Here is a 9,368-nt window from a genome sequence, read left to right as displayed (position 1 = left end):
CCAAGGTGAAAGCTTTGTCTGAGTCGTTGTCTTCCAAGACCATCTCATCGCGTTTTGTGTCGGAGCTGGCATTGGGCTCGCGATGTCCAAAGAAGAATTCAAGGTCTGAATCATAGTCTTCAAGGACTGTATCATCTCTTTGGCGGTGCTGACTGCTTGTTGCAGGGTTCTGCAGAGGTTACTTTCAGCTACTGGTCGAATTTCAGGCATTGTGCTGTCGTTCCAGGTGAAAGAATCTGGTGTTGAGACTTAAAAAAATGTTTTTTGTGTTTTGGTACATTTCCCCTTTAAGTGGGCGTGGTCTGGGGCCTCTGATGTCCTGACGCGTGTGACGTAGGTCAGAGGAAGCAATTGGGCATGCGCAGATTGCTGTTCCTTTACTTGGGGCCTTTTTCGCAAATGGTCCTTCCCCTTCTGTGTGCTCTTCGCGCAACTGCGCATGTGCAGCACCTTTTCCAAGATGGCTGCAATTCAAAACTGCCGTTCGTTGCTGCAAGCCTACCTCGCGGTGAGTTTTGGCGCCTCTTTTACCTTTTCTTCTTGTATGTTCCTCGCAGAATTCTTGGAATTTGTCCAGGACTGCCTGGAAGTCGCTCTTGTTTTGCCTCTTTGAGTATTTGAAGGTCTGGAAGATTTCAGCTGCTTCTGGACCCACGATGGTAAGTAGAAGCTTTATTTTCTCTGCATCCGCCAAGGTCAGACGCTACCAGGTAGATCTCGAATCTCTGCTGGAACCAACGCCAGTTTTCACTGAGATTGCCTTGGTACCTGAGCTGCTGTGGGACCGGAATCTCGAACATCATCTTGCCTGGCTGCTGTTGCTTATAGTCACTGTTGGCTGAGTTTTAACTATATGGATTGAAACAGTTCACTCCTGGAACCCTGTTTTGTTATGCTCCTGACATAGCTTAAGCTGCTTCCTTGATGTGCACTCTGACAAAGGAAGGTTCAGACTTGGAGATAGCTTTAATACGTTTATTAAACTATTAACAATTCTCCTACTTGGATTTGACGCTACTGTTAATCCTGCTATAGCTACTCAGACTGACAAACCAGTCTGCTACAATCCACGTGGTGGGAGTGATGTTCAATCAACCCTGTGTCTGTACTCACTGAGAGTCTCCACTGGAAAGAGACTGAGCATGTGTGATGTGTCCTTTTATATGGGTTGGTGTAATGCCCTCCTGTGGTCGTGTCACCTCTCTGTGTATCGTGACTGCTCATTTGTCGTGTCCTATCTTACTGACCTATTGGTTGACTGTCTGTGTGTCATGTCTCTGGTGTTCCCTCTAGTGTCTAGCTAGGTGTAGTGTGTGTACATTAAACCTTTGTGTACTTACAGTGATGTATATCACCACAGTGAGCACAGAGGAAAATTGGTTGCAGCCACATTAATTTGAACTGTTACATTTCACTCTTTTCCATTCAAGATCACAGGCAAGGACTGTTGGAGCCAGAGTGTATGTACTAATAAATCACTTGTAAATTTGGGGTAAAATTTGCTTTAAAATGTTTTTAACAATTCACACCGACGTAAACCAAACATTTCCACATAAATCATGAAGCCTTTTGAGAGCTGTACTCTTGAAATATTTCAGCTGTATCGTTCAAGTTATTAACAGCATTCTGAGGTGGCAAAGTAAACAGATACAAGTTTCCCCACAATACACAGCTTTGAAATGCCATGATATAAATAGTGAAAAACATCTTTCAAGTTGGCTTCAAAGTTGACGCAAAGCAAGCATCTTGATTTCTGTGTGAGCTCCTAGAAATTTGGTAAACCATTGGCTTAATGCCAGAGCACATTTGTGGGTACAGAACTTTGCGGCCAATAGTTATTTTTTTGATTGTAGCCACGAGACATAAAGTCAATGGTGTGCTAATTACAGCTGCATTAATTATCCCATTAATTGATTAATTGTTGAATTTTACAAATGGTCACAAAGTAATCTCATTTCATCGGGCAACTAAGTGTGAAGTTTTCACATTGTTCATGAAATCTACATTGAAATCTGCACTTCTTGTCAGTCCACAGCGATTAAACTTTAAAGGGCCTGTGTCATCAGAAATTTCTGACTCACAGAGCTTACTTTGTGCTGATACCATTGCCTAATGAACAACCCATCTGATAGTTTTGACAGCAGCAGTGGGCAGATCGACCTCATCACAATGTTGATCGTTAAACAGTGTTTTTGACAATGTTAGAAGGAAGGTCACCTATTTGCGAAATGCAAAATCTATGCTTCATGTAAAACGTGATCTGCTGCCATCTTTGAGATGTTACTGTAGTAACCTGAGTAACACTGTCCACAAATTGGAATTTTCATCTAAAGGGGTTGCGTTTTAAACATTGCGAGACTCCAAAACACGAATCATGCCAGTGAGATTGTGCTTTCCCACCAGGAAGGTCGGGAACCTCAATTCAATACATGAACATCTAATTAGAGGACAGTTCCGCTATAACCTCCCCCCTCATTGCATATCCTAACTTTTCTAGCAAGATGACACACCAGCACACTTTACAACAAGTTTATAAAAAAGTGAATCTGGTGACCTCAGCTCCGAGGGGGGAGTTTGAAGTTGAGCGTGCAGGTTTCCACCACCCACCGGGAAACCGTGGGAGAGGGGGGGACAGTTGGAATGAGATCCAGAAGCCGTCCTCTGGTGCTGGCAATCGAGGATGCTCATAGGTGCCTGCACCATGAGGTTGATGCCCTGAACTATGGAGTTCATGCCCTTAATCATATTGTTCATGGTCTGAACCCTGGAGTGGTCATCTGCTAACATAGAGTGAAAATCCTTCACCAATGTCTGCATTGAGGTGGCACCTTTGCAGTGTTGGCCTGGTTGCCTCAGAGTATCAGCCTCATCTCCTTGGACATAAAGTAACGCCACTCAGCCTTGCAATCCAAGGAGTGTCGCGGACATCCCTTCCTGATGGTCCCGACTCTGCCTTTACAGCTCAAGCAGCTGAGGGATGTCCGAGTCCAAGGACCTGTCACCTGACTGGGGATCAGCAGAATCCTGGCCTCCAGCAGTCCTCCGAGTGCCGGTACCCTGGCATATTCCTGCCTCTGACTGCTGTGGATCATCAGAAGTGAGGTGCGTACCTGTGAGTGACGCAGACGATTGTCCACTAATAATTCCCACCGAGGTATGATTCTCTCACCGAGGTATGATTCTCTGTGTTGGTGGGGGGGGGGGGGGGGGGGTGAGTGTGACAAATTGTCTCTGCCATGTGAATGTCCGTAAACTTGTCATCGGAGCGTCTCTGCTTGGGGGGCTCCAGTGCCTAACTGGAGGATGGGCCCGGTGTTTGACTGATTTTCCTGCAAGGGAAGGGAGATGTCATTAGTTTGTGGTAGTGACATAAGGATAGGAGAGATGGAACTCACATGAGGCTTGTGCGATGGCTGAATGTGTTGACGGTCCTCACTGTTCTCTCGTGAGCAGACCTCTGAGCGCAGGAGCACTCCTGTTCCTCGCTGGGGAGCTTGTGGGCTCTTTCTCAAATGGATTGAGGATTTTCAGTTTGGGCATCATTCCACCTGCCTGTGCTCTCTCCTTTCTATTGTGAGTCAATTTGTCCTGAAATGACACAGAAGAGGAAAATGTAAACAAGACAACGTGCTGGATAAATGGTAAGCATGCCTGGCTTGAGTGGTTGGTGATTAGGATGGAGGATGTAATGAAGAGAGGAGCTGCAGGAAAGATAAAGCGGCATGTTGATGGCTGAATGATGGAGCCCTGTGAGTTGGCAGTGAGTGAGCTCCCAGTGGATGTGTGATGGGTGTGCGAGTGGGTGAGTGTTGAGAAATGAGAAGAGTGACTTACCCTCGCTGCACGAAGGAGATCATTCATCTTCTTCCTGTACTGGATGCCAGTCCTCTTGTGCAGTGAACTTGCGCTTACCAACATTGACACCGCCTCCCATGCGGGGTTGGTCCCCTTGCTGGTTGGTCTTCTGCCCGCTCTGTCCAACCTCTGCTCCATCCCATCCAGCATTCTGGTGAGTGTTCTGAAAACCTTGGGGCCGTCTACCGCTCAGCCGGCCTCCTTACTGAACTGGAACATGGGCTGGAGAGTGTTTGTGAGGCGCCGAAATAGAGTGCCCCCCTGATTGAAGAGCTCAAATGATAACAACCAGCTACGAGCACAGCATAAAATGCGTGCAGTTTTATTTCCCCTAAATGCTTGAAAACACGACGTGAAATCACGCTGCTGCTACTGGCTGATAACATAGAATCATAGAATTTACGGTGCAGAAGGAGGTCAGTTGGCCCACCGAGTCTTCAGCAGCCCTTGGAAAGAGCCCACTCAAGCCCACACCTCCACCTTATCCCGTAACCCAGTAATTCCACCTAAGCTTTTTTTTTGGACACTAAGATCAATTTAACATGGCCAATCCACCTAACCTGCACATCTTTGGACTGTGGGAGGAAACTGGAGCACCCAGCGTAAACCCCCGCAGACAAGGGGAGAATGTGGAGACTCCGCGCAGACAGTGACCCAAGCCGGGAATCGAACCCTGGAGCTGTGAAGCAGCAGTGCTAACCACTGTGCTACCGTGCCGCCCCACTCTGCTTTTCTCACCCAAAACAACACTTAGCCAACATAACAAAAAATTCCGCCCTTGATGATCTAGCTGGATATACAGTTATCCATTAGATCCCATACTGTTAGGTTATCAATATCCATACTAAATCTGTTTTGCTAAATATTTTCAGAGATCTGTCAAACTCAAGGGGCGAAATTCTTCGGATACGGCGCGATGTCCGCCGACTGGCGCCCAAAACGGCGCAAATCAGACGGGCATCGCGCCGCCCCAAAGGTGCGGAATGCTCCGCATCTTTGGGGGCCGAGCCCCAACATTGAGGGGCTAGGCCGGCGCCGGACGAATTTCCGACCCGCCAGCTGGCGGAAAAGGCCTTTGGTGCCCCGCCAGCTGGCGCGGAAATGACATCTCCGGGCGACGCATGCGCGGGAGCGTCAGCGGCCGCTGACAGCATTCCCGCGCATGCGCAGTGGAGGGAGTCTCTTCCGCCTCCGCCACGGTGGAGACCGTGGCGGAGGCAGAAGGGAAAGAGTGCCATCACGGAACAGGCCCGCCCGCGGATCGGTGGGCCCCGATCGAGGGCCAGGCCACCGTGGGGGCATCCCCCGGGGCCAGATCGCCCCGCGACCCCCCCAGGATCCCGGAGCCCGCCCGCGCCGCCTTGTCCCGCCGGTAAGGTAGGTGATTTAATTTACGCCGGCGGGACAGGCATTTTAGTGGCGGGACTTCGGCCCATCCGGGCCGGAGAATCCAGCGGGGGGGCCCGCCAACCGGCGCGGCGCGAATCCCGCCCCCGCCGAATATCCGGTGCCGGAGACTTCGGCAACCAGCGGGGGCGGGATTCACGCCAGCCCCCGGCGATTCTCCGACCCGGCGGGGGGTCGGAGAATTTCGCCCAAGGTACTCCACAACCAACAAACATCTCACAGCACTTTACAGCCTGTGAAATACTACTGAAGTGTAGCCACTGTTGTAATGCAGGAATCGCAGCAGCCCCTAAGCACATGTCAAACTCCCACAAGTAACAATGTGATCATTGAAATAAAGGTTGTGAATTGGAGGAAGGCAGATTTTAATAGGACGAGACAGAATCAGGCTGAAGTGGCCTGGGAGGAACTACTTGTAGGAAAATCCATATCAGAGCAGTGGGAGTCTTTCAAAAAGGAAAGAGAAAGTTCAAAGACAACACATTCCCATAAAGGTAAAGGATGGGACCAAAATGTCCAGGGAACCCTGGATGTCAAGGGATATACAGGATTGGATAAGGAAGGATAAAAGGAAGGTTTATGTGGGTTTTTGTGGATGCCCTAGAGGAGCATAGAAAGTACATGAGGTTACTTGAAAAAAAAATTGGGAGAGTGAAGAAAGTTATGAAAAACTACTGGCAGGCAAACTAAACTAAAATCTCAAGTGTTTTATAAGTATATGCAGTGGAACCCCACCACCTGGACGTTCCCTCCCAGGCCACTCACCACCCTGACTTAGAAATATTTTGCCGTTCCTGTTATACTACTTACTGTAATATATGTGACTCATTTGCTTCTTACCAAGATGCTCTTAAACTTGATGTTTTCATCCAATGAAAGCAAATAATTTATTGAGTAACTTAAACAAATAAACTGTGAGTTCGATCTATCTCCAATACTTTTACTAGATATTAAATAAACAAGATTGAATAAGAATAAGCTAATCTTCTGAAGGGCAACTAGTGATGGGTAATAAATGCTGGTCTAACCAGCAACACCTCATCCCGTAATTTAATTTTTTTTAAAAAGGGTCACCAGTTAAAGAGTAGGGCTCCTTTGGGACCAAAGTTGCAATCTGTATGTGGAGCCGAAAGATGTAGGTGAGGTTTTAAATTAATATTTTGCATCTGTGTTCACTATGGAGAAAGATGATGTGGGTACAGAAAGCAGGGAGGGGGACTGTGGTATAATTGAACAGATTAGTAGTGAGAGGGAAGAGGTGTTAATGGTTTTAGCAGGCTTTAAAGTGGACAAATCTCAGGGCCCAACTGAGATGTATCCTGGTTGTGGTGGGAGGCAAGAGAGGAGATTGCAGGGGCTCTGATGTTAATTTTCAAATCATCTCTGGCCACAGGAGAGGTGCCAGAGGATTGGAAGACAGCTAGCATGGTACTATTAATCAAGAAGAGAAGTAGGGAAAAAACAGGTAATAACAGACCAGTGAGTGTAACATCAATAATAGGGAAATTATTGGAAACATTTCTGAGGGACAGAATTAATCCCCACTTGGAGAGGCAAGGGTTAATCAAGAATAGTCAACATGGCTTTGTCAGAGGGAGATCATGTCTTACAAATTGGATTGAATTTTTTGAGGAGGTGATGAGGTATGTACATTAGGATAGTGCAGTCAATGTAGGCTACATTGACTTATTAACGTTTTTGCCAAGGTCCCACATGACTGATTAAGAAGGTAAGAGCCCAAAGGATTCAAGGCAATTTAGCAAATTGGGTCCAAAGTTGGCTTTGTGGCAGGAGGCAGAGAGTGATAGTCAAAGATTGTTTTTGTGACTGGATGCCTGTGTCCAGTGGTGTACTGCAGGGAATGGTACTATGTCCATTGCTGTTTGTAGTGTACATTAATGGTCTGCCCATTAATGTTGGAGGTATCATCAGTGAGTTTGCAGATGACACAAAAATTGGTAGTGCAGTAAATAGTGAGGAGAAAAACCTTAGATGATAGGTTGATATAGACATGCCGGTTGGATGAGCAGAACAATGGCAAATAGAATTTATCCCTGAAAAGTGCGAGGTAATGCAGTTTGGGAGAACTAACAATGGAAGGGCATACACAATGAACGTCAGGATGCTAGGAAGTAAAGAGGACCAGAAGGATCTGGGGTGCATGTGCAAAGACCCTTGAAGGCAGCAGGACAGGTAGATAAACTGGTTAAGAAGGCATATGGGATACTTGACTTTATTAACCTAAGCAAAGAATATAAGAGCAGGGAGGTTATAATAGTTCTCTATAAAACACTTATTAGGCCACAGCTAGAGTACTGTGCTTTGGTTGCCATAATACAGAAAGGATGTGATTGCACTAAAAAAGGGTGCAGAGGAAATTCACCAGGAGGTTGCCTGGGCTGGAGAGTTTCAGCTATGAAGGGAGGATGGATAAGCTGCCACTGTTTTCCTTGGAGCAGAGAAGGCTGAGTGAGGGGACTAAATTGAGGTGTCCAAAATCATGAGTGACGCAGACAGGAAAAAACTTTCCCCCTTAGTCGAGGGGGGTCAATAACCAGGGAGCATAGTTTTACGGTCATGGGAGGGAGATTTTGAGGGGATTTGAGGAAAAACCTTGGGTGGGATTCTCCAATTCTCCAATAATGGGGCTATGTCCCCATGCCCGCGTGAAAATGGGCACGAATCACTCCAGACTTTTTTCTAGAAAGTCCGGTGTGACTCTCCGTTCATAAGGGGGCTTGCAGGGCCCCGGAGTGCTCCACGCAGCTTTGGCTGCCTATACAGGGCCCAGCACTTCCGTCCGCGGGTCCACGCATGCGCACGGCGACCGCCTGCGGCGCCAGCCCCGCGCGACACACAGCGGGCCAGCGCCGAAGAAGTAGGCCACCCCCAGATTGCGCGCGCCTGCCGATCGGTGGTCCTCGACCGCGGGCCTGGCCGTCGTGGAGGCCCCCCCCTGGTGACGGATTCCCCCTGCCCCCACCAGGACGGCCACCGCAGCCACGACGCCGAGCTCCCGCCGGGTGGAACAATACGTGAACCACGCCAGCAGGAACTCAGCCGGTCGTCCGCGGAGAATCGCAGCGGGGGCCTCTTTCAAGGGCCCCCGACTGGCGATGTGTCAACCGTGCGTGGCTGGCGGCGATTCCCCAGTCGCCGGAGAATCAAGGGAAGGCTTACTGGATCCGAAGCCCCATTCTCCGCCCCCGCGCCGGGCACGATTGCGGCGCGGAGGCTCGGAGAATCCCGACAGTTTTCACTCAGAGGGTGATGAGAACCTGGAAGTCACTGACTGAAATCATGGTGGAGGTGGGAAGCCTCACAACATTTATGAAGCATTTAGATCAGCACTTAAAATGCCACAGCATACAAAGCTACAGACCAAGTGCTGGAAAATGGGATTAGAATAGATAGCACAAACACGATGGGCCAAAGGGCTTCTTTCTGTGCTGCAGATCTCTGAATCTAATGAGCAGATGATCTGATTTTGTGTTGTTGTTTGAAGGATTGGCCCACAAGGATGACTCCTCTGATCTTCTTTGAAATACTCCCATGGGATCTGTTGTGTCCACCAGATAGGACCTCAAAAGACATCACATGACATCATCAGTACTCCACTAGGAGTCAGTTTTGACTTTCTATGCTCATATCCTGGAATGGGATTTGAACCCTAAACCTTGTACATTAGAGATGAGCATGCTCCCAACTGAGCTGTAGCAGCCACACTACTTTCAAGTTGTCACACCAGGGCACAATTTAACAAACAAAATGAGTCCCGTTTGTGGGGAGCACCAAGAACGACTCCGCTGTCAAACGTGACTCTGGGGTTTTTTGGGAAATGTCTCACCGAGACCAGGGTGGCACTGCCAGGATGCCTGGGTGGCAATACCAGGGTTCCCAGTGGCACTGCCAAAGTTCCAGGCAGGCAGTGACAAGGTACCTGGGTGGCAGCAGGAGTGCCAGAATGCCACCCTGCCGGGAACCCAACCATTCAGGGCTTGCGGTGGCTTGGGAGACCCTCAGGTGCCGTTACGCCAGGTCTACGTTTGTGTGGACCAGTGCTAAACCGTGCCTTGGCAAGGTCTCCCAGGTGCGGGCATTCGACC

Source organism: Scyliorhinus torazame, chromosome 5 (genome assembly GCF_047496885.1).
Source record: "Scyliorhinus torazame isolate Kashiwa2021f chromosome 5, sScyTor2.1, whole genome shotgun sequence".
Lineage (NCBI taxonomy): Eukaryota > Metazoa > Chordata > Chondrichthyes > Carcharhiniformes > Scyliorhinidae > Scyliorhinus > Scyliorhinus torazame.
Note: the sequence above shows the minus strand (reverse complement) of the source record.